Here is a 20,698-nt window from a genome sequence, read left to right as displayed (position 1 = left end):
GCCTGCCATCTGTTGAGAGGCATGAGACACTTTTCGGGTACTGGACTTGAGCCCACTTTGTTACCTTCGCGCAGCTACCGAACGCCCCAGAGGTAGAGTGTCTGAGATGGCAAGTCCGAAAGTAACCGCTGCACGTGTCCCGCGTGAGCCATAGATTCTGGTCACCAAAGGAGCACTCTCACGAAATCTTGGATCCCAGAGCTGACACCAAAGTGACCCTGTTCCCGAGGAAATGCTATATGCTGTGAGGGTGGACACCGCTCAGTCTGCCCTGTGCCTGAGGTCCCTGCTTCCGTGTAGCTTCAAGTCCAAGGCAGGCGCCTCTGCGAACGTCTGGTGGAAGAGCCTCTGAAGTGACCCAGCTTTTGCCTCTGCCACTAGGCTCAGGGTCGAGGATGTGAACGAAATTAGCGTCCCCGGTGGGAAGACCTGCTACAGAGTTGAATTCCCATACATTGCAGAGGTGGGCAACCAGCACGTGGGCCAGCAGCAGAGTGCGTTGAAACGATTGGCATCGTATGGGCTTCAGAAGGAGCCCTTAGCGCCCCTCGTTGGAGCCACCGAGCGTCCCGGGCAGCACAGTCCTCCCATAGATAACAGTATGTTCTAGAACCTTGTCGTATGTTTCTCCTGCAGGCAAAGCAGCATGGTACCCCCCCCCCCATGCTTCCATCCGGCCCACCTCATCACGGGCATTTGTGAGCTGGGGAGCGACTCGTTTCCCACGCCTCGGCGAAGGCTTACTTTGCAATGGACCTGAGGCCACAGTGCCAACAAGTGTGTGCGACGTTCCGTCCTGTGATCGGAAGCGATTTGGGTGAACACTGGACACCTCAAGCCTCCCTCTACGAGGACTTCCCGCACTCAAGGAACAAACACGAAGCCAGGATTTCTTTGTCGCACACAGCAGTGAACAAAGCCCGGGATTCCATGTAACAACAGCAGCCTGCAACTTGATTTGGGAAGGCTTTGTCCTCCCGTCCACCTGGGCACGCTTTGCCACACTCCACGTCCAGGAGGCACGGACAAAAGATACGATTGACGCTCACAGCCCTCTTCACCGCAGTCCTCCCTGCACTCGGAATGACCCGGAGTTTTCAAAGAGCCGTCGTGGGTGAAACGCTTTCAGGCCCATCTGTCTCCACAGGGCTTGGGATTGGAACTCTGCAAGGCTACCCTGGGATGTGCGTCAAACTGACTTCCGCAGCTTCTTCTACTTACGTGGCTCAATGTCAACACAGCCTTGTAAGGGAGCTGAGGCAGCACACTGCCCCCGAACGTGTGGGACCAGAGACACTATGCGCTCGCCAGACCTGGGTCCCTCTCCCGCTCCACTGGAGGACAACTGCATACGAAATTTTGTTCACCCAGCCTGTCCGGTACACATCCCATTTCCCCTGTGAGGAACTCCGTTCCTATGCAGTCAGAAAAGCTGTCCCTCCACGTACCCTTGAGAAACTCCGAGTGTAGTACTGCGTGACTGAACTCGTGTGTGGCGTGTTGAGAAAAGGCATCCAGGCCTTTCGGAGCCTGCTTTCGCAACTAGCTGGATGAGAGCTGGCCTATCCCGAAGAACTGCGGGTATCCCATTTCTCTCCTCTAGCTCGTCTGTTGCACGTGCACATCCCGTCTAGGGCCAGACGGTCCGTGCATTGCACCCCAGGCTGCCTTTACTCCAAGTTGAACACGGAGCCCAGAGCTCGGGGCAGCATGGAGCTGCCTCTGCCAAAGTGCTAGCTCCCTATCCCCCAAACCCTTGGGTCTCTGCGTTGCACTCCATGGCAGAACTCCAAATCCAGAAAACGGCAATGCTCGTAACGGACCTTTCATCAAACCGGAAAGGAATATAACAGTTTCCCATAAACGGGACACATTTGCCAGGCCACCCGTAGGGTTTGCCCAAAGAGGTGGCTTCACGCACCCTGCCCCGCGCAGGGGCACATGTCCGTGACCGGTACGTGTGGCTTGCTTATGTCGAAGAAACCACCAGGTGCGTGACACTTTCACTGCGGGCCACTGCCGGCATTTCGATCAGCGGGCACCACGTTTCTAGCCTATAGCCTGAAACAGACGTCTGCAGTCCTTCTGCAGCAGCAGGAGACACGCTGCCTGCCATCTGTTGAGAGGCATGAGACACTTTTCGGGTACTGGACTTGAGCCCACTTTGTTACCTTCGCGCAGCTACCGAACGCCCCAGAGGTAGAGTGTCTGAGATGGCAAGTCCGAAAGTAACCGCTGCACGTGTCCCGCGTGAGCCATAGATTCTGGTCACCAAAGGAGCACTCTCACGAAATCTTGGATCCCAGAGCTGACACCAAAGTGACCCTGTTCCCGAGGAAATGCTATATGCTGTGAGGGTGGACACCGCTCAGTCTGCCCTGTGCCTGAGGTCCCTGCTTCCGTGTAGCTTCAAGTCCAAGGCAGGCGCCTCTGCGAACGTCTGGTGGAAGAGCCTCTGAAGTGACCCAGCTTTTGCCTCTGCCACTAGGCTCAGGGTCGAGGATGTGAACGAAATTAGCGTCCCCGGTGGGAAGACCTGCTACAGAGTTGAATTCCCATACATTGCAGAGGTGGGCAACCAGCACGTGGGCCAGCAGCAGAGTGCGTTGAAACGATTGGCATCGTATGGGCTTCAGAAGGAGCCCTTAGCGCCCCTCGTTGGAGCCACCGAGCGTCCCGGGCAGCACAGTCCTCCCATAGATAACAGTATGTTCTAGAACCTTGTCGTATGTTTCTCCTGCAGGCAAAGCAGCATGGTACCCCCCCCCCATGCTTCCATCCGGCCCACCTCATCACGGGCATTTGTGAGCTGGGGAGCGACTCGTTTCCCACGCCTCGGCGAAGGCTTACTTTGCAATGGACCTGAGGCCACAGTGCCAACAAGTGTGTGCGACGTTCCGTCCTGTGATCGGAAGCGATTTGGGTGAACACTGGACACCTCAAGCCTCCCTCTACGAGGACTTCCCGCACTCAAGGAACAAACACGAAGCCAGGATTTCTTTGTCGCACACAGCAGTGAACAAAGCCCGGGATTCCATGTAACAACAGCAGCCTGCAACTTGATTTGGGAAGGCTTTGTCCTCCCGTCCACCTGGGCACGCTTTGCCACACTCCACGTCCAGGAGGCACGGACAAAAGATACGATTGACGCTCACAGCCCTCTTCACCGCAGTCCTCCCTGCACTCGGAATGACCCGGAGTTTTCAAAGAGCCGTCGTGGGTGAAACGCTTTCAGGCCCATCTGTCTCCACAGGGCTTGGGATTGGAACTCTGCAAGGCTACCCTGGGATGTGCGTCAAACTGACTTCCGCAGCTTCTTCTACTTACGTGGCTCAATGTCAACACAGCCTTGTAAGGGAGCTGAGGCAGCACACTGCCCCCGAACGTGTGGGACCAGAGACACTATGCGCTCGCCAGACCTGGGTCCCTCTCCCGCTCCACTGGAGGACAACTGCATACGAAATTTTGTTCACCCAGCCTGTCCGGTACACATCCCATTTCCCCTGTGAGGAACTCCGTTCCTATGCAGTCAGAAAAGCTGTCCCTCCACGTACCCTTGAGAAACTCCGAGTGTAGTACTGCGTGACTGAACTCGTGTGTGGCGTGTTGAGAAAAGGCATCCAGGCCTTTCGGAGCCTGCTTTCGCAACTAGCTGGATGAGAGCTGGCCTATCCCGAAGAACTGCGGGTATCCCATTTCTCTCCTCTAGCTCGTCTGTTGCACGTGCACATCCCGTCTAGGGCCAGACGGTCCGTGCATTGCACCCCAGGCTGCCTTTACTCCAAGTTGAACACGGAGCCCAGAGCTCGGGGCAGCATGGAGCTGCCTCTGCCAAAGTGCTAGCTCCCTATCCCCCAAACCCTTGGGTCTCTGCGTTGCACTCCATGGCAGAACTCCAAATCCAGAAAACGGCAATGCTCGTAACGGACCTTTCATCAAACCGGAAAGGAATATAACAGTTTCCCATAAACGGGACACATTTGCCAGGCCACCCGTAGGGTTTGCCCAAAGAGGTGGCTTCACGCACCCTGCCCCGCGCAGGGGCACATGTCCGTGACCGGTACGTGTGGCTTGCTTATGTCGAAGAAACCACCAGGTGCGTGACACTTTCACTGCGGGCCACTGCCGGCATTTCGATCAGCGGGCACCACGTTTCTAGCCTATAGCCTGAAACAGACGTCTGCAGTCCTTCTGCAGCAGCAGGAGACACGCTGCCTGCCATCTGTTGAGAGGCATGAGACACTTTTCGGGTACTGGACTTGAGCCCACTTTGTTACCTTCGCGCAGCTACCGAACGCCCCAGAGGTAGAGTGTCTGAGATGGCAAGTCCGAAAGTAACCGCTGCACGTGTCCCGCGTGAGCCATAGATTCTGGTCACCAAAGGAGCACTCTCACGAAATCTTGGATCCCAGAGCTGACACCAAAGTGACCCTGTTCCCGAGGAAATGCTATATGCTGTGAGGGTGGACACCGCTCAGTCTGCCCTGTGCCTGAGGTCCCTGCTTCCGTGTAGCTTCAAGTCCAAGGCAGGCGCCTCTGCGAACGTCTGGTGGAAGAGCCTCTGAAGTGACCCAGCTTTTGCCTCTGCCACTAGGCTCAGGGTCGAGGATGTGAACGAAATTAGCGTCCCCGGTGGGAAGACCTGCTACAGAGTTGAATTCCCATACATTGCAGAGGTGGGCAACCAGCACGTGGGCCAGCAGCAGAGTGCGTTGAAACGATTGGCATCGTATGGGCTTCAGAAGGAGCCCTTAGCGCCCCTCGTTGGAGCCACCGAGCGTCCCGGGCAGCACAGTCCTCCCATAGATAACAGTATGTTCTAGAACCTTGTCGTATGTTTCTCCTGCAGGCAAAGCAGCATGGTACCCCCCCCCCATGCTTCCATCCGGCCCACCTCATCACGGGCATTTGTGAGCTGGGGAGCGACTCGTTTCCCACGCCTCGGCGAAGGCTTACTTTGCAATGGACCTGAGGCCACAGTGCCAACAAGTGTGTGCGACGTTCCGTCCTGTGATCGGAAGCGATTTGGGTGAACACTGGACACCTCAAGCCTCCCTCTACGAGGACTTCCCGCACTCAAGGAACAAACACGAAGCCAGGATTTCTTTGTCGCACACAGCAGTGAACAAAGCCCGGGATTCCATGTAACAACAGCAGCCTGCAACTTGATTTGGGAAGGCTTTGTCCTCCCGTCCACCTGGGCACGCTTTGCCACACTCCACGTCCAGGAGGCACGGACAAAAGATACGATTGACGCTCACAGCCCTCTTCACCGCAGTCCTCCCTGCACTCGGAATGACCCGGAGTTTTCAAAGAGCCGTCGTGGGTGAAACGCTTTCAGGCCCATCTGTCTCCACAGGGCTTGGGATTGGAACTCTGCAAGGCTACCCTGGGATGTGCGTCAAACTGACTTCCGCAGCTTCTTCTACTTACGTGGCTCAATGTCAACACAGCCTTGTAAGGGAGCTGAGGCAGCACACTGCCCCCGAACGTGTGGGACCAGAGACACTATGCGCTCGCCAGACCTGGGTCCCTCTCCCGCTCCACTGGAGGACAACTGCATACGAAATTTTGTTCACCCAGCCTGTCCGGTACACATCCCATTTCCCCTGTGAGGAACTCCGTTCCTATGCAGTCAGAAAAGCTGTCCCTCCACGTACCCTTGAGAAACTCCGAGTGTAGTACTGCGTGACTGAACTCGTGTGTGGCGTGTTGAGAAAAGGCATCCAGGCCTTTCGGAGCCTGCTTTCGCAACTAGCTGGATGAGAGCTGGCCTATCCCGAAGAACTGCGGGTATCCCATTTCTCTCCTCTAGCTCGTCTGTTGCACGTGCACATCCCGTCTAGGGCCAGACGGTCCGTGCATTGCACCCCAGGCTGCCTTTACTCCAAGTTGAACACGGAGCCCAGAGCTCGGGGCAGCATGGAGCTGCCTCTGCCAAAGTGCTAGCTCCCTATCCCCCAAACCCTTGGGTCTCTGCGTTGCACTCCATGGCAGAACTCCAAATCCAGAAAACGGCAATGCTCGTAACGGACCTTTCATCAAACCGGAAAGGAATATAACAGTTTCCCATAAACGGGACACATTTGCCAGGCCACCCGTAGGGTTTGCCCAAAGAGGTGGCTTCACGCACCCTGCCCCGCGCAGGGGCACATGTCCGTGACCGGTACGTGTGGCTTGCTTATGTCGAAGAAACCACCAGGTGCGTGACACTTTCACTGCGGGCCACTGCCGGCATTTCGATCAGCGGGCACCACGTTTCTAGCCTATAGCCTGAAACAGACGTCTGCAGTCCTTCTGCAGCAGCAGGAGACACGCTGCCTGCCATCTGTTGAGAGGCATGAGACACTTTTCGGGTACTGGACTTGAGCCCACTTTGTTACCTTCGCGCAGCTACCGAACGCCCCAGAGGTAGAGTGTCTGAGATGGCAAGTCCGAAAGTAACCGCTGCACGTGTCCCGCGTGAGCCATAGATTCTGGTCACCAAAGGAGCACTCTCACGAAATCTTGGATCCCAGAGCTGACACCAAAGTGACCCTGTTCCCGAGGAAATGCTATATGCTGTGAGGGTGGACACCGCTCAGTCTGCCCTGTGCCTGAGGTCCCTGCTTCCGTGTAGCTTCAAGTCCAAGGCAGGCGCCTCTGCGAACGTCTGGTGGAAGAGCCTCTGAAGTGACCCAGCTTTTGCCTCTGCCACTAGGCTCAGGGTCGAGGATGTGAACGAAATTAGCGTCCCCGGTGGGAAGACCTGCTACAGAGTTGAATTCCCATACATTGCAGAGGTGGGCAACCAGCACGTGGGCCAGCAGCAAAGTGCGTTGAAACGATTGGCATCGTATGGGCTTCAGAAGGAGCCCTTAGCGCCCCTCGTTGGAGCCACCGAGCGTCCCGGGCAGCACAGTCCTCCCATAGATAACAGTATGTTCTAGAACCTTGTCGTATGTTTCTCCTGCAGGCAAAGCAGCATGGTACCCCCCCCCCATGCTTCCATCCGGCCCACCTCATCACGGGCATTTGTGAGCTGGGGAGCGACTCGTTTCCCACGCCTCGGCGAAGGCTTACTTTGCAATGGACCTGAGGCCACAGTGCCAACAAGTGTGTGCGATGTTCCGTCCTGTGATCGGAAGCGATTTGGGTGAACACTGGACACCTCAAGCCTCCCTCTACGAGGACTTCCCGCACTCAAGGAACAAACACGAAGCCAGGATTTCTTTGTCGCACACAGCAGTGAACAAAGCCCGGGATTCCATGTAACAACAGCAGCCTGCAACTTGATTTGGGAAGGCTTTGTCCTCCCGTCCACCTGGGCACGCTTTGCCACACTCCACGTCCAGGAGGCACGGACAAAAGATACGATTGACGCTCACAGCCCTCTTCACCGCAGTCCTCCCTGCACTCGGAATGACCCGGAGTTTTCAAAGAGCCGTCGTGGGTGAAACGCTTTCAGGCCCATCTGTCTCCACAGGGCTTGGGATTGGAACTCTGCAAGGCTACCCTGGGATGTGCGTCAAACTGACTTCCGCAGCTTCTTCTACTTACGTGGCTCAATGTCAACACAGCCTTGTAAGGGAGCTGAGGCAGCACACTGCCCCCGAACGTGTGGGACCAGAGACACTATGCGCTCGCCAGACCTGGGTCCCTCTCCCGCTCCACTGGAGGACAACTGCATACGAAATTTTGTTCACCCAGCCTGTCCGGTACACATCCCATTTCCCCTGTGAGGAACTCCGTTCCTATGCAGTCAGAAAAGCTGTCCCTCCACGTACCCTTGAGAAACTCCGAGTGTAGTACTGCGTGACTGAACTCGTGTGTGGCGTGTTGAGAAAAGGCATCCAGGCCTTTCGGAGCCTGCTTTCGCAACTAGCTGGATGAGAGCTGGCCTATCCCGAAGAACTGCGGGTATCCCATTTCTCTCCTCTAGCTCGTCTGTTGCACGTGCACATCCCGTCTAGGGCCAGACGGTCCGTGCATTGCACCCCAGGCTGCCTTTACTCCAAGTTGAACACGGAGCCCAGAGCTCGGGGCAGCATGGAGCTGCCTCTGCCAAAGTGCTAGCTCCCTATCCCCCAAACCCTTGGGTCTCTGCGTTGCACTCCATGGCAGAACTCCAAATCCAGAAAACGGCAATGCTCGTAACGGACCTTTCATCAAACCGGAAAGGAATATAACAGTTTCCCATAAACGGGACACATTTGCCAGGCCACCCGTAGGGTTTGCCCAAAGAGGTGGCTTCACGCACCCTGCCCCGCGCAGGGGCACATGTCCGTGACCGGTACGTGTGGCTTGCTTATGTCGAAGAAACCACCAGGTGCGTGACACTTTCACTGCGGGCCACTGCCGGCATTTCGATCAGCGGGCACCACGTTTCTAGCCTATAGCCTGAAACAGACGTCTGCAGTCCTTCTGCAGCAGCAGGAGACACGCTGCCTGCCATCTGTTGAGAGGCATGAGACACTTTTCGGGTACTGGACTTGAGCCCACTTTGTTACCTTCGCGCAGCTACCGAACGCCCCAGAGGTAGAGTGTCTGAGATGGCAAGTCCGAAAGTAACCGCTGCACGTGTCCCGCGTGAGCCATAGATTCTGGTCACCAAAGGAGCACTCTCACGAAATCTTGGATCCCAGAGCTGACACCAAAGTGACCCTGTTCCCGAGGAAATGCTATATGCTGTGAGGGTGGACACCGCTCAGTCTGCCCTGTGCCTGAGGTCCCTGCTTCCGTGTAGCTTCAAGTCCAAGGCAGGCGCCTCTGCGAACGTCTGGTGGAAGAGCCTCTGAAGTGACCCAGCTTTTGCCTCTGCCACTAGGCTCAGGGTCGAGGATGTGAACGAAATTAGCGTCCCCGGTGGGAAGACCTGCTACAGAGTTGAATTCCCATACATTGCAGAGGTGGGCAACCAGCACGTGGGCCAGCAGCAAAGTGCGTTGAAACGATTGGCATCGTATGGGCTTCAGAAGGAGCCCTTAGCGCCCCTCGTTGGAGCCACCGAGCGTCCCGGGCAGCACAGTCCTCCCATAGATAACAGTATGTTCTAGAACCTTGTCGTATGTTTCTCCTGCAGGCAAAGCAGCATGGTACCCCCCCCCCCCATGCTTCCATCCGGCCCACCTCATCACGGGCATTTGTGAGCTGGGGAGCGACTCGTTTCCCACGCCTCGGCGAAGGCTTACTTTGCAATGGACCTGAGGCCACAGTGCCAACAAGTGTGTGCGATGTTCCGTCCTGTGATCGGAAGCGATTTGGGTGAACACTGGACACCTCAAGCCTCCCTCTACGAGGACTTCCCGCACTCAAGGAACAAACACGAAGCCAGGATTTCTTTGTCGCACACAGCAGTGAACAAAGCCCGGGATTCCATGTAACAACAGCAGCCTGCAACTTGATTTGGGAAGGCTTTGTCCTCCCGTCCACCTGGGCACGCTTTGCCACACTCCACGTCCAGGAGGCACGGACAAAAGATACGATTGACGCTCACAGCCCTCTTCACCGCAGTCCTCCCTGCACTCGGAATGACCCGGAGTTTTCAAAGAGCCGTCGTGGGTGAAACGCTTTCAGGCCCATCTGTCTCCACAGGGCTTGGGATTGGAACTCTGCAAGGCTACCCTGGGATGTGCGTCAAACTGACTTCCGCAGCTTCTTCTACTTACGTGGCTCAATGTCAACACAGCCTTGTAAGGGAGCTGAGGCAGCACACTGCCCCCGAACGTGTGGGACCAGAGACACTATGCGCTCGCCAGACCTGGGTCCCTCTCCCGCTCCACTGGAGGACAACTGCATACGAAATTTTGTTCACCCAGCCTGTCCGGTACACATCCCATTTCCCCTGTGAGGAACTCCGTTCCTATGCAGTCAGAAAAGCTGTCCCTCCACGTACCCTTGAGAAACTCCGAGTGTAGTACTGCGTGACTGAACTCGTGTGTGGCGTGTTGAGAAAAGGCATCCAGGCCTTTCGGAGCCTGCTTTCGCAACTAGCTGGATGAGAGCTGGCCTATCCCGAAGAACTGCGGGTATCCCATTTCTCTCCTCTAGCTCGTCTGTTGCACGTGCACATCCCGTCTAGGGCCAGACGGTCCGTGCATTGCACCCCAGGCTGCCTTTACTCCAAGTTGAACACGGAGCCCAGAGCTCGGGGCAGCATGGAGCTGCCTCTGCCAAAGTGCTAGCTCCCTATCCCCCAAACCCTTGGGTCTCTGCGTTGCACTCCATGGCAGAACTCCAAATCCAGAAAACGGCAATGCTCGTAACGGACCTTTCATCAAACCGGAAAGGAATATAACAGTTTCCCATAAACGGGACACATTTGCCAGGCCACCCGTAGGGTTTGCCCAAAGAGGTGGCTTCACGCACCCTGCCCCGCGCAGGGGCACATGTCCGTGACCGGTACGTGTGGCTTGCTTATGTCGAAGAAACCACCAGGTGCGTGACACTTTCACTGCGGGCCACTGCCGGCATTTCGATCAGCGGGCACCACGTTTCTAGCCTATAGCCTGAAACAGACGTCTGCAGTCCTTCTGCAGCAGCAGGAGACACGCTGCCTGCCATCTGTTGAGAGGCATGAGACACTTTTCGGGTACTGGACTTGAGCCCACTTTGTTACCTTCGCGCAGCTACCGAACGCCCCAGAGGTAGAGTGTCTGAGATGGCAAGTCCGAAAGTAACCGCTGCACGTGTCCCGCGTGAGCCATAGATTCTGGTCACCAAAGGAGCACTCTCACGAAATCTTGGATCCCAGAGCTGACACCAAAGTGACCCTGTTCCCGAGGAAATGCTATATGCTGTGAGGGTGGACACCGCTCAGTCTGCCCTGTGCCTGAGGTCCCTGCTTCCGTGTAGCTTCAAGTCCAAGGCAGGCGCCTCTGCGAACGTCTGGTGGAAGAGCCTCTGAAGTGACCCAGCTTTTGCCTCTGCCACTAGGCTCAGGGTCGAGGATGTGAACGAAATTAGCGTCCCCGGTGGGAAGACCTGCTACAGAGTTGAATTCCCATACATTGCAGAGGTGGGCAACCAGCACGTGGGCCAGCAGCAGAGTGCGTTGAAACGATTGGCATCGTATGGGCTTCAGAAGGAGCCCTTAGCGCCCCTCGTTGGAGCCACCGAGCGTCCCGGGCAGCACAGTCCTCCCATAGATAACAGTATGTTCTAGAACCTTGTCGTATGTTTCTCCTGCAGGCAAAGCAGCATGGTACCCCCCCCCCCATGCTTCCATCCGGCCCACCTCATCACGGGCATTTGTGAGCTGGGGAGCGACTCGTTTCCCACGCCTCGGCGAAGGCTTACTTTGCAATGGACCTGAGGCCACAGTGCCAACAAGTGTGTGCGACGTTCCGTCCTGTGATCGGAAGCGATTTGGGTGAACACTGGACACCTCAAGCCTCCCTCTACGAGGACTTCCCGCACTCAAGGAACAAACACGAAGCCAGGATTTCTTTGTCGCACACAGCAGTGAACAAAGCCCGGGATTCCATGTAACAACAGCAGCCTGCAACTTGATTTGGGAAGGCTTTGTCCTCCCGTCCACCTGGGCACGCTTTGCCACACTCCACGTCCAGGAGGCACGGACAAAAGATACGATTGACGCTCACAGCCCTCTTCACCGCAGTCCTCCCTGCACTCGGAATGACCCGGAGTTTTCAAAGAGCCGTCGTGGGTGAAACGCTTTCAGGCCCATCTGTCTCCACAGGGCTTGGGATTGGAACTCTGCAAGGCTACCCTGGGATGTGCGTCAAACTGACTTCCGCAGCTTCTTCTACTTACGTGGCTCAATGTCAACACAGCCTTGTAAGGGAGCTGAGGCAGCACACTGCCCCCGAACGTGTGGGACCAGAGACACTATGCGCTCGCCAGACCTGGGTCCCTCTCCCGCTCCACTGGAGGACAACTGCATACGAAATTTTGTTCACCCAGCCTGTCCGGTACACATCCCATTTCCCCTGTGAGGAACTCCGTTCCTATGCAGTCAGAAAAGCTGTCCCTCCACGTACCCTTGAGAAACTCCGAGTGTAGTACTGCGTGACTGAACTCGTGTGTGGCGTGTTGAGAAAAGGCATCCAGGCCTTTCGGAGCCTGCTTTCGCAACTAGCTGGATGAGAGCTGGCCTATCCCGAAGAACTGCGGGTATCCCATTTCTCTCCTCTAGCTCGTCTGTTGCACGTGCACATCCCGTCTAGGGCCAGACGGTCCGTGCATTGCACCCCAGGCTGCCTTTACTCCAAGTTGAACACGGAGCCCAGAGCTCGGGGCAGCATGGAGCTGCCTCTGCCAAAGTGCTAGCTCCCTATCCCCCAAACCCTTGGGTCTCTGCGTTGCACTCCATGGCAGAACTCCAAATCCAGAAAACGGCAATGCTCGTAACGGACCTTTCATCAAACCGGAAAGGAATATAACAGTTTCCCATAAACGGGACACATTTGCCAGGCCACCCGTAGGGTTTGCCCAAAGAGGTGGCTTCACGCACCCTGCCCCGCGCAGGGGCACATGTCCGTGACCGGTACGTGTGGCTTGCTTATGTCGAAGAAACCACCAGGTGCGTGACACTTTCACTGCGGGCCACTGCCGGCATTTCGATCAGCGGGCACCACGTTTCTAGCCTATAGCCTGAAACAGACGTCTGCAGTCCTTCTGCAGCAGCAGGAGACACGCTGCCTGCCATCTGTTGAGAGGCATGAGACACTTTTCGGGTACTGGACTTGAGCCCACTTTGTTACCTTCGCGCAGCTACCGAACGCCCCAGAGGTAGAGTGTCTGAGATGGCAAGTCCGAAAGTAACCGCTGCACGTGTCCCGCGTGAGCCATAGATTCTGGTCACCAAAGGAGCACTCTCACGAAATCTTGGATCCCAGAGCTGACACCAAAGTGACCCTGTTCCCGAGGAAATGCTATATGCTGTGAGGGTGGACACCGCTCAGTCTGCCCTGTGCCTGAGGTCCCTGCTTCCGTGTAGCTTCAAGTCCAAGGCAGGCGCCTCTGCGAACGTCTGGTGGAAGAGCCTCTGAAGTGACCCAGCTTTTGCCTCTGCCACTAGGCTCAGGGTCGAGGATGTGAACGAAATTAGCGTCCCCGGTGGGAAGACCTGCTACAGAGTTGAATTCCCATACATTGCAGAGGTGGGCAACCAGCACGTGGGCCAGCAGCAGAGTGCGTTGAAACGATTGGCATCGTATGGGCTTCAGAAGGAGCCCTTAGCGCCCCTCGTTGGAGCCACCGAGCGTCCCGGGCAGCACAGTCCTCCCATAGATAACAGTATGTTCTAGAACCTTGTCGTATGTTTCTCCTGCAGGCAAAGCAGCATGGTACCCCCCCCCCATGCTTCCATCCGGCCCACCTCATCACGGGCATTTGTGAGCTGGGGAGCGACTCGTTTCCCACGCCTCGGCGAAGGCTTACTTTGCAATGGACCTGAGGCCACAGTGCCAACAAGTGTGTGCGATGTTCCGTCCTGTGATCGGAAGCGATTTGGGTGAACACTGGACACCTCAAGCCTCCCTCTACGAGGACTTCCCGCACTCAAGGAACAAACACGAAGCCAGGATTTCTTTGTCGCACACAGCAGTGAACAAAGCCCGGGATTCCATGTAACAACAGCAGCCTGCAACTTGATTTGGGAAGGCTTTGTCCTCCCGTCCACCTGGGCACGCTTTGCCACACTCCACGTCCAGGAGGCACGGACAAAAGATACGATTGACGCTCACAGCCCTCTTCACCGCAGTCCTCCCTGCACTCGGAATGACCCGGAGTTTTCAAAGAGCCGTCGTGGGTGAAACGCTTTCAGGCCCATCTGTCTCCACAGGGCTTGGGATTGGAACTCTGCAAGGCTACCCTGGGATGTGCGTCAAACTGACTTCCGCAGCTTCTTCTACTTACGTGGCTCAATGTCAACACAGCCTTGTAAGGGAGCTGAGGCAGCACACTGCCCCCGAACGTGTGGGACCAGAGACACTATGCGCTCGCCAGACCTGGGTCCCTCTCCCGCTCCACTGGAGGACAACTGCATACGAAATTTTGTTCACCCAGCCTGTCCGGTACACATCCCATTTCCCCTGTGAGGAACTCCGTTCCTATGCAGTCAGAAAAGCTGTCCCTCCACGTACCCTTGAGAAACTCCGAGTGTAGTACTGCGTGACTGAACTCGTGTGTGGCGTGTTGAGAAAAGGCATCCAGGCCTTTCGGAGCCTGCTTTCGCAACTAGCTGGATGAGAGCTGGCCTATCCCGAAGAACTGCGGGTATCCCATTTCTCTCCTCTAGCTCGTCTGTTGCACGTGCACATCCCGTCTAGGGCCAGACGGTCCGTGCATTGCACCCCAGGCTGCCTTTACTCCAAGTTGAACACGGAGCCCAGAGCTCGGGGCAGCATGGAGCTGCCTCTGCCAAAGTGCTAGCTCCCTATCCCCCAAACCCTTGGGTCTCTGCGTTGCACTCCATGGCAGAACTCCAAATCCAGAAAACGGCAATGCTCGTAACGGACCTTTCATCAAACCGGAAAGGAATATAACAGTTTCCCATAAACGGGACACATTTGCCAGGCCACCCGTAGGGTTTGCCCAAAGAGGTGGCTTCACGCACCCTGCCCCGCGCAGGGGCACATGTCCGTGACCGGTACGTGTGGCTTGCTTATGTCGAAGAAACCACCAGGTGCGTGACACTTTCACTGCGGGCCACTGCCGGCATTTCGATCAGCGGGCACCACGTTTCTAGCCTATAGCCTGAAACAGACGTCTGCAGTCCTTCTGCAGCAGCAGGAGACACGCTGCCTGCCATCTGTTGAGAGGCATGAGACACTTTTCGGGTACTGGACTTGAGCCCACTTTGTTACCTTCGCGCAGCTACCGAACGCCCCAGAGGTAGAGTGTCTGAGATGGCAAGTCCGAAAGTAACCGCTGCACGTGTCCCGCGTGAGCCATAGATTCTGGTCACCAAAGGAGCACTCTCACGAAATCTTGGATCCCAGAGCTGACACCAAAGTGACCCTGTTCCCGAGGAAATGCTATATGCTGTGAGGGTGGACACCGCTCAGTCTGCCCTGTGCCTGAGGTCCCTGCTTCCGTGTAGCTTCAAGTCCAAGGCAGGCGCCTCTGCGAACGTCTGGTGGAAGAGCCTCTGAAGTGACCCAGCTTTTGCCTCTGCCACTAGGCTCAGGGTCGAGGACGTGAACGAAATTAGCGTCCCCGGTGGGAAGACCTGCTACAGAGTTGAATTCCCATACATTGCAGAGGTGGGCAACCAGCACGTGGGCCAGCAGCAGAGTGCGTTGAAACGATTGGCATCGTATGGGCTTCAGAAGGAGCCCTTAGCGCCCCTCGTTGGAGCCACCGAGCGTCCCGGGCAGCACAGTCCTCCCATAGATAACAGTATGTTCTAGAACCTTGTCGTATGTTTCTCCTGCAGGCAAGGCAGCATGGTACCCCCCCCCCATGCTTCCATCCGGCCCACCTCATCACGGGCATTTGTGAGCTGGGGAGCGACTCGTTTCCCACGCCTCGGCGAAGGCTTACTTTGCAATGGACCTGAGGCCACAGTGCCAACAAGTGTGTGCGATGTTCCGTCCTGTGATCGGAAGCGATTTGGGTGAACACTGGACACCTCAAGCCTCCCTCTACGAGGACTTCCCGCACTCAAGGAACAAACACGAAGCCAGGATTTCTTTGTCGCACACAGCAGTGAACAAAGCCCGGGATTCCATGTAACAACAGCAGCCTGCAACTTGATTTGGGAAGGCTTTGTCCTCCCGTCCACCTGGGCACGCTTTGCCACACTCCACGTCCAGGAGGCACGGACAAAAGATACGATTGACGCTCACAGCCCTCTTCACCGCAGTCCTCCCTGCACTCGGAATGACCCGGAGTTTTCAAAGAGCCGTCGTGGGTGAAACGCTTTCAGGCCCATCTGTCTCCACAGGGCTTGGGATTGGAACTCTGCAAGGCTACCCTGGGATGTGCGTCAAACTGACTTCCGCAGCTTCTTCTACTTACGTGGCTCAATGTCAACACAGCCTTGTAAGGGAGCTGAGGCAGCACACTGCCCCCGAACGTGTGGGACCAGAGACACTATGCGCTCGCCAGACCTGGGTCCCTCTCCCGCTCCACTGGAGGACAACTGCATACGAAATTTTGTTCACCCAGCCTGTCCGGTACACATCCCATTTCCCCTGTGAGGAACTCCGTTCCTATGCAGTCAGAAAAGCTGTCCCTCCACGTACCCTTGAGAAACTCCGAGTGTAGTACTGCGTGACTGAACTCGTGTGTGGCGTGTTGAGAAAAGGCATCCAGGCCTTTCGGAGCCTGCTTTCGCAACTAGCTGGATGAGAGCTGGCCTATCCCGAAGAACTGCGGGTATCCCATTTCTCTCCTCTAGCTCGTCTGTTGCACGTGCACATCCCGTCTAGGGCCAGACGGTCCGTGCATTGCACCCCAGGCTGCCTTTACTCCAAGTTGAACACGGAGCCCAGAGCTCGGGGCAGCATGGAGCTGCCTCTGCCAAAGTGCTAGCTCCCTATCCCCCAAACCCTTGGGTCTCTGCGTTGCACTCCATGGCAGAACTCCAAATCCAGAAAACGGCAATGCTCGTAACGGACCTTTCATCAAACCGGAAAGGAATATAACAGTTTCCCATAAACGGGACACATTTGCCAGGCCACCCGTAGGGTTTGCCCAAAGAGGTGGCTTCACGCACCCTGCCCCGCGCAGGGGCACATGTCCGTGACCGGTACGTGTGGCTTGCTTATGTCGAAGAAACCACCAGGTGCGTGACACTTTCACTGCGGGCCACTGCCGGCATTTCGATCAGCGGGCACCACGTTTCTAGCCTATAGCCTGAAACAGACGTCTGCAGTCCTTCTGCAGCAGCAGGAGACACGCTGCCTGCCATCTGTTGAGAGGCATGAGACACTTTTCGGGTACTGGACTTGAGCCCACTTTGTTACCTTCGCGCAGCTACCGAACGCCCCAGAGGTAGAGTGTCTGAGATGGCAAGTCCGAAAGTAACCGCTGCACGTGTCCCGCGTGAGCCATAGATTCTGGTCACCAAAGGAGCACTCTCACGAAATCTTGGATCCCAGAGCTGACACCAAAGTGACCCTGTTCCCGAGGAAATGCTATATGCTGTGAGGGTGGACACCGCTCAGTCTGCCCTGTGCCTGAGGTCCCTGCTTCCGTGTAGCTTCAAGTCCAAGGCAGGCGCCTCTGCGAACGTCTGGTGGAAGAGCCTCTGAAGTGACCCAGCTTTTGCCTCTGCCACTAGGCTCAGGGTCGAGGATGTGAACGAAATTAGCGTCCCCGGTGGGAAGACCTGCTACAGAGTTGAATTCCCATACATTGCAGAGGTGGGCAACCAGCACGTGGGCCAGCAGCAGAGTGCGTTGAAACGATTGGCATCGTATGGGCTTCAGAAGGAGCCCTTAGCGCCCCTCGTTGGAGCCACCGAGCGTCCCGGGCAGCACAGTCCTCCCATAGATAACAGTATGTTCTAGAACCTTGTCGTATGTTTCTCCTGCAGGCAAAGCAGCATGGTACCCCCCCCCCATGCTTCCATCCGGCCCACCTCATCACGGGCATTTGTGAGCTGGGGAGCGACTCGTTTCCCACGCCTCGGCGAAGGCTTACTTTGCAATGGACCTGAGGCCACAGTGCCAACAAGTGTGTGCGATGTTCCGTCCTGTGATCGGAAGCGATTTGGGTGAACACTGGACACCTCAAGCCTCCCTCTACGAGGACTTCCCGCACTCAAGGAACAAACACGAAGCCAGGATTTCTTTGTCGCACACAGCAGTGAACAAAGCCCGGGATTCCATGTAACAACAGCAGCCTGCAACTTGATTTGGGAAGGCTTTGTCCTCCCGTCCACCTGGGCACGCTTTGCCACACTCCACGTCCAGGAGGCACGGACAAAAGATACGATTGACGCTCACAGCCCTCTTCACCGCAGTCCTCCCTGCACTCGGAATGACCCGGAGTTTTCAAAGAGCCGTCGTGGGTGAAACGCTTTCAGGCCCATCTGTCTCCACAGGGCTTGGGATTGGAACTCTGCAAGGCTACCCTGGGATGTGCGTCAAACTGACTTCCGCAGCTTCTTCTACTTACGTGGCTCAATGTCAACACAGCCTTGTAAGGGAGCTGAGGCAGCACACTGCCCCCGAACGTGTGGGACCAGAGACACTATGCGCTCGCCAGACCTGGGTCCCTCTCCCGCTCCACTGGAGGACAACTGCATACGAAATTTTGTTCACCCAGCCTGTCCGGTACACATCCCATTTCCCCTGTGAGGAACTCCGTTCCTATGCAGTCAGAAAAGCTGTCCCTCCACGTACCCTTGAGAAACTCCGAGTGTAGTACTGCGTGACTGAACTCGTGTGTGGCGTGTTGAGAAAAGGCATCCAGGCCTTTCGGAGCCTGCTTTCGCAACTAGCTGGATGAGAGCTGGCCTATCCCGAAGAACTGCGGGTATCCCATTTCTCTCCTCTAGCTCGTCTGTTGCACGTGCACATCCCGTCTAGGGCCAGACGGTCCGTGCATTGCACCCCAGGCTGCCTTTACTCCAAGTTGAACACGGAGCCCAGAGCTCGGGGCAGCATGGAGCTGCCTCTGCCAAAGTGCTAGCTCCCTATCCCCCAAACCCTTGGGTCTCTGCGTTGCACTCCATGGCAGAACTCCAAATCCAGAAAACGGCAATGCTCGTAACGGACCTTTCATCAAACCGGAAAGGAATATAACAGTTTCCCATAAACGGGACACATTTGCCAGGCCACCCGTAGGGTTTGCCCAAAGAGGTGGCTTCACGCACCCTGCCCCGCGCAGGGGCACATGTCCGTGACCGGTACGTGTGGCTTGCTTATGTCGAAGAAACCACCAGGTGCGTGACACTTTCACTGCGGGCCACTGCCGGCATTTCGATCAGCGGGCACCACGTTTCTAGCCTATAGCCTGAAACAGACGTCTGCAGTCCTTCTGCAGCAGCAGGAGACACGCTGCCTGCCATCTGTTGAGAGGCATGAGACACTTTTCGGGTACTGGACTTGAGCCCACTTTGTTACCTTCGCGCAGCTACCGAACGCCCCAGAGGTAGAGTGTCTGAGATGGCAAGTCCGAAAGTAACCGCTGCACGTGTCCCGCGTGAGCCATAGATTCTGGTCACCAAAGGAGCACTCTCACGAAATCTTGGATCCCAGAGCTGACACCAAAGTGACCCTGTTCCCGAGGAAATGCTATATGCTGTGAGGGTGGACACCGCTCAGTCTGCCCTGTGCCTGAGGTCCCTGCTTCCGTGTAGCTTCAAGTCCAAGGCAGGCGCCTCTGCGAACGTCTGGTGGAAGAGCCTCTGAAGTGACCCAGCTTTTGCCTCTGCCACTAGGCTCAGGGTCGAGGACGTGAACGAAATTAGCGTCCCCGGTGGGAAGACCTGCTACAGAGTTGAATTCCCATACATTGCAGAGGTGGGCAACCAGCACGTGGGCCAGCAGCAGAGTGCGTTGAAACGATTGGCATCGTATGGGCTTCAGAAGGAGCCCTTAGCGCCCCTCGTTGGAGCCACCGAGCGTCCCGGGCAGCACAGTCCTCCCATAGATAACAGTATGTTCTAGAACCTTGTCGTATGTTTCTCCTGCAGGCAAAGCAGCATGGTACCCCCCCCCCATGCTTCCATCCGGCCCACCTCATCACGGGCATTTGTGAGCTGGGGAGCGACTCGTTTCCCACGCCTCGGCGAAGGCTTACTTTGCAATGGACCTGAGGCCACAGTGCCAACAAGTGTGTGTGACGTTCCGTCCTGTGATCGGAAGCGATTTGGGTGAACACTGGACACCTCAAGCCTCCCTCTACGAGGACTTCCCGCACTCAAGGAACAAACACGAAGCCAGGATTTCTTTGTCGCACACAGCAGTGAACAAAGCCCGGGATTCCATGTAACAACAGCAGCCTGCAACTTGATTTGGGAAGGCTTTGTCCTCCCGTCCACCTGGGCACGCTTTGCCACACTCCACGTCCAGGAGGCACGGACAAAAGATACGATTGACGCTCACAGCCCTCTTCACCGCAGTCCTCCCTGCACTCGGAATGACCCGGAGTTTTCAAAGAGCCGTCGTGGGTGAAACGCTTTCAGGCCCATCTGTCTCCACAGGGCTTGGGATTGGAACTCTGCAAGGCTACCCTGGGATGTGCGTCAAACTGACTTCCGCAGCTTCTTCTACTTACGTGGCTCAATGTCAACACAGCCTTGTAAGGGAGCTGAGGCAGCACACTGCCCCCGAACGTGTGGGACCAGAGACACTATGCGCTCGCCAGACCTGGGTCCCTCTCCCGCTCCACTGGAGGACAACTGCATACGAAATTTTGTTCACCCAGCCTGTCCGGTACACATCCCATTTCCCCTGTGAGGAACTCCGTTCCTATGCAGTCAGAAAAGCTGTCCCTCCACGTACCCTTGAGAAACTCCGAGTGTAGTACTGCGTGACTGAACTCGTGTGTGGCGTGTTGAGAAAAGGCATCCAGGCCTTTCGGAGCCTGCTTTCGCAACTAGCTGGATGAGAGCTGGCCTATCCCGAAGAACTGCGGGTATCCCATTTCTCTCCTCTAGCTCGTCTGTTGCACGTGCACATCCCGTCTAGGGCCAGACGGTCCGTGCATTGCACCCCAGGCTGCCTTTACTCCAAGTTGAACACGGAGCCCAGAGCTCGGGGCAGCATGGAGCTGCCTCTGCCAAAGTGCTAGCTCC

The sequence above is a fragment of the Pseudorca crassidens genome, chromosome X (genome assembly GCF_039906515.1).
Source record: "Pseudorca crassidens isolate mPseCra1 chromosome X, mPseCra1.hap1, whole genome shotgun sequence".
NCBI lineage: Eukaryota > Metazoa > Chordata > Mammalia > Artiodactyla > Delphinidae > Pseudorca > Pseudorca crassidens.
The sequence above is the reverse complement of the archived record's forward strand: the minus strand, read 5'-3'. Positions refer to the sequence as shown.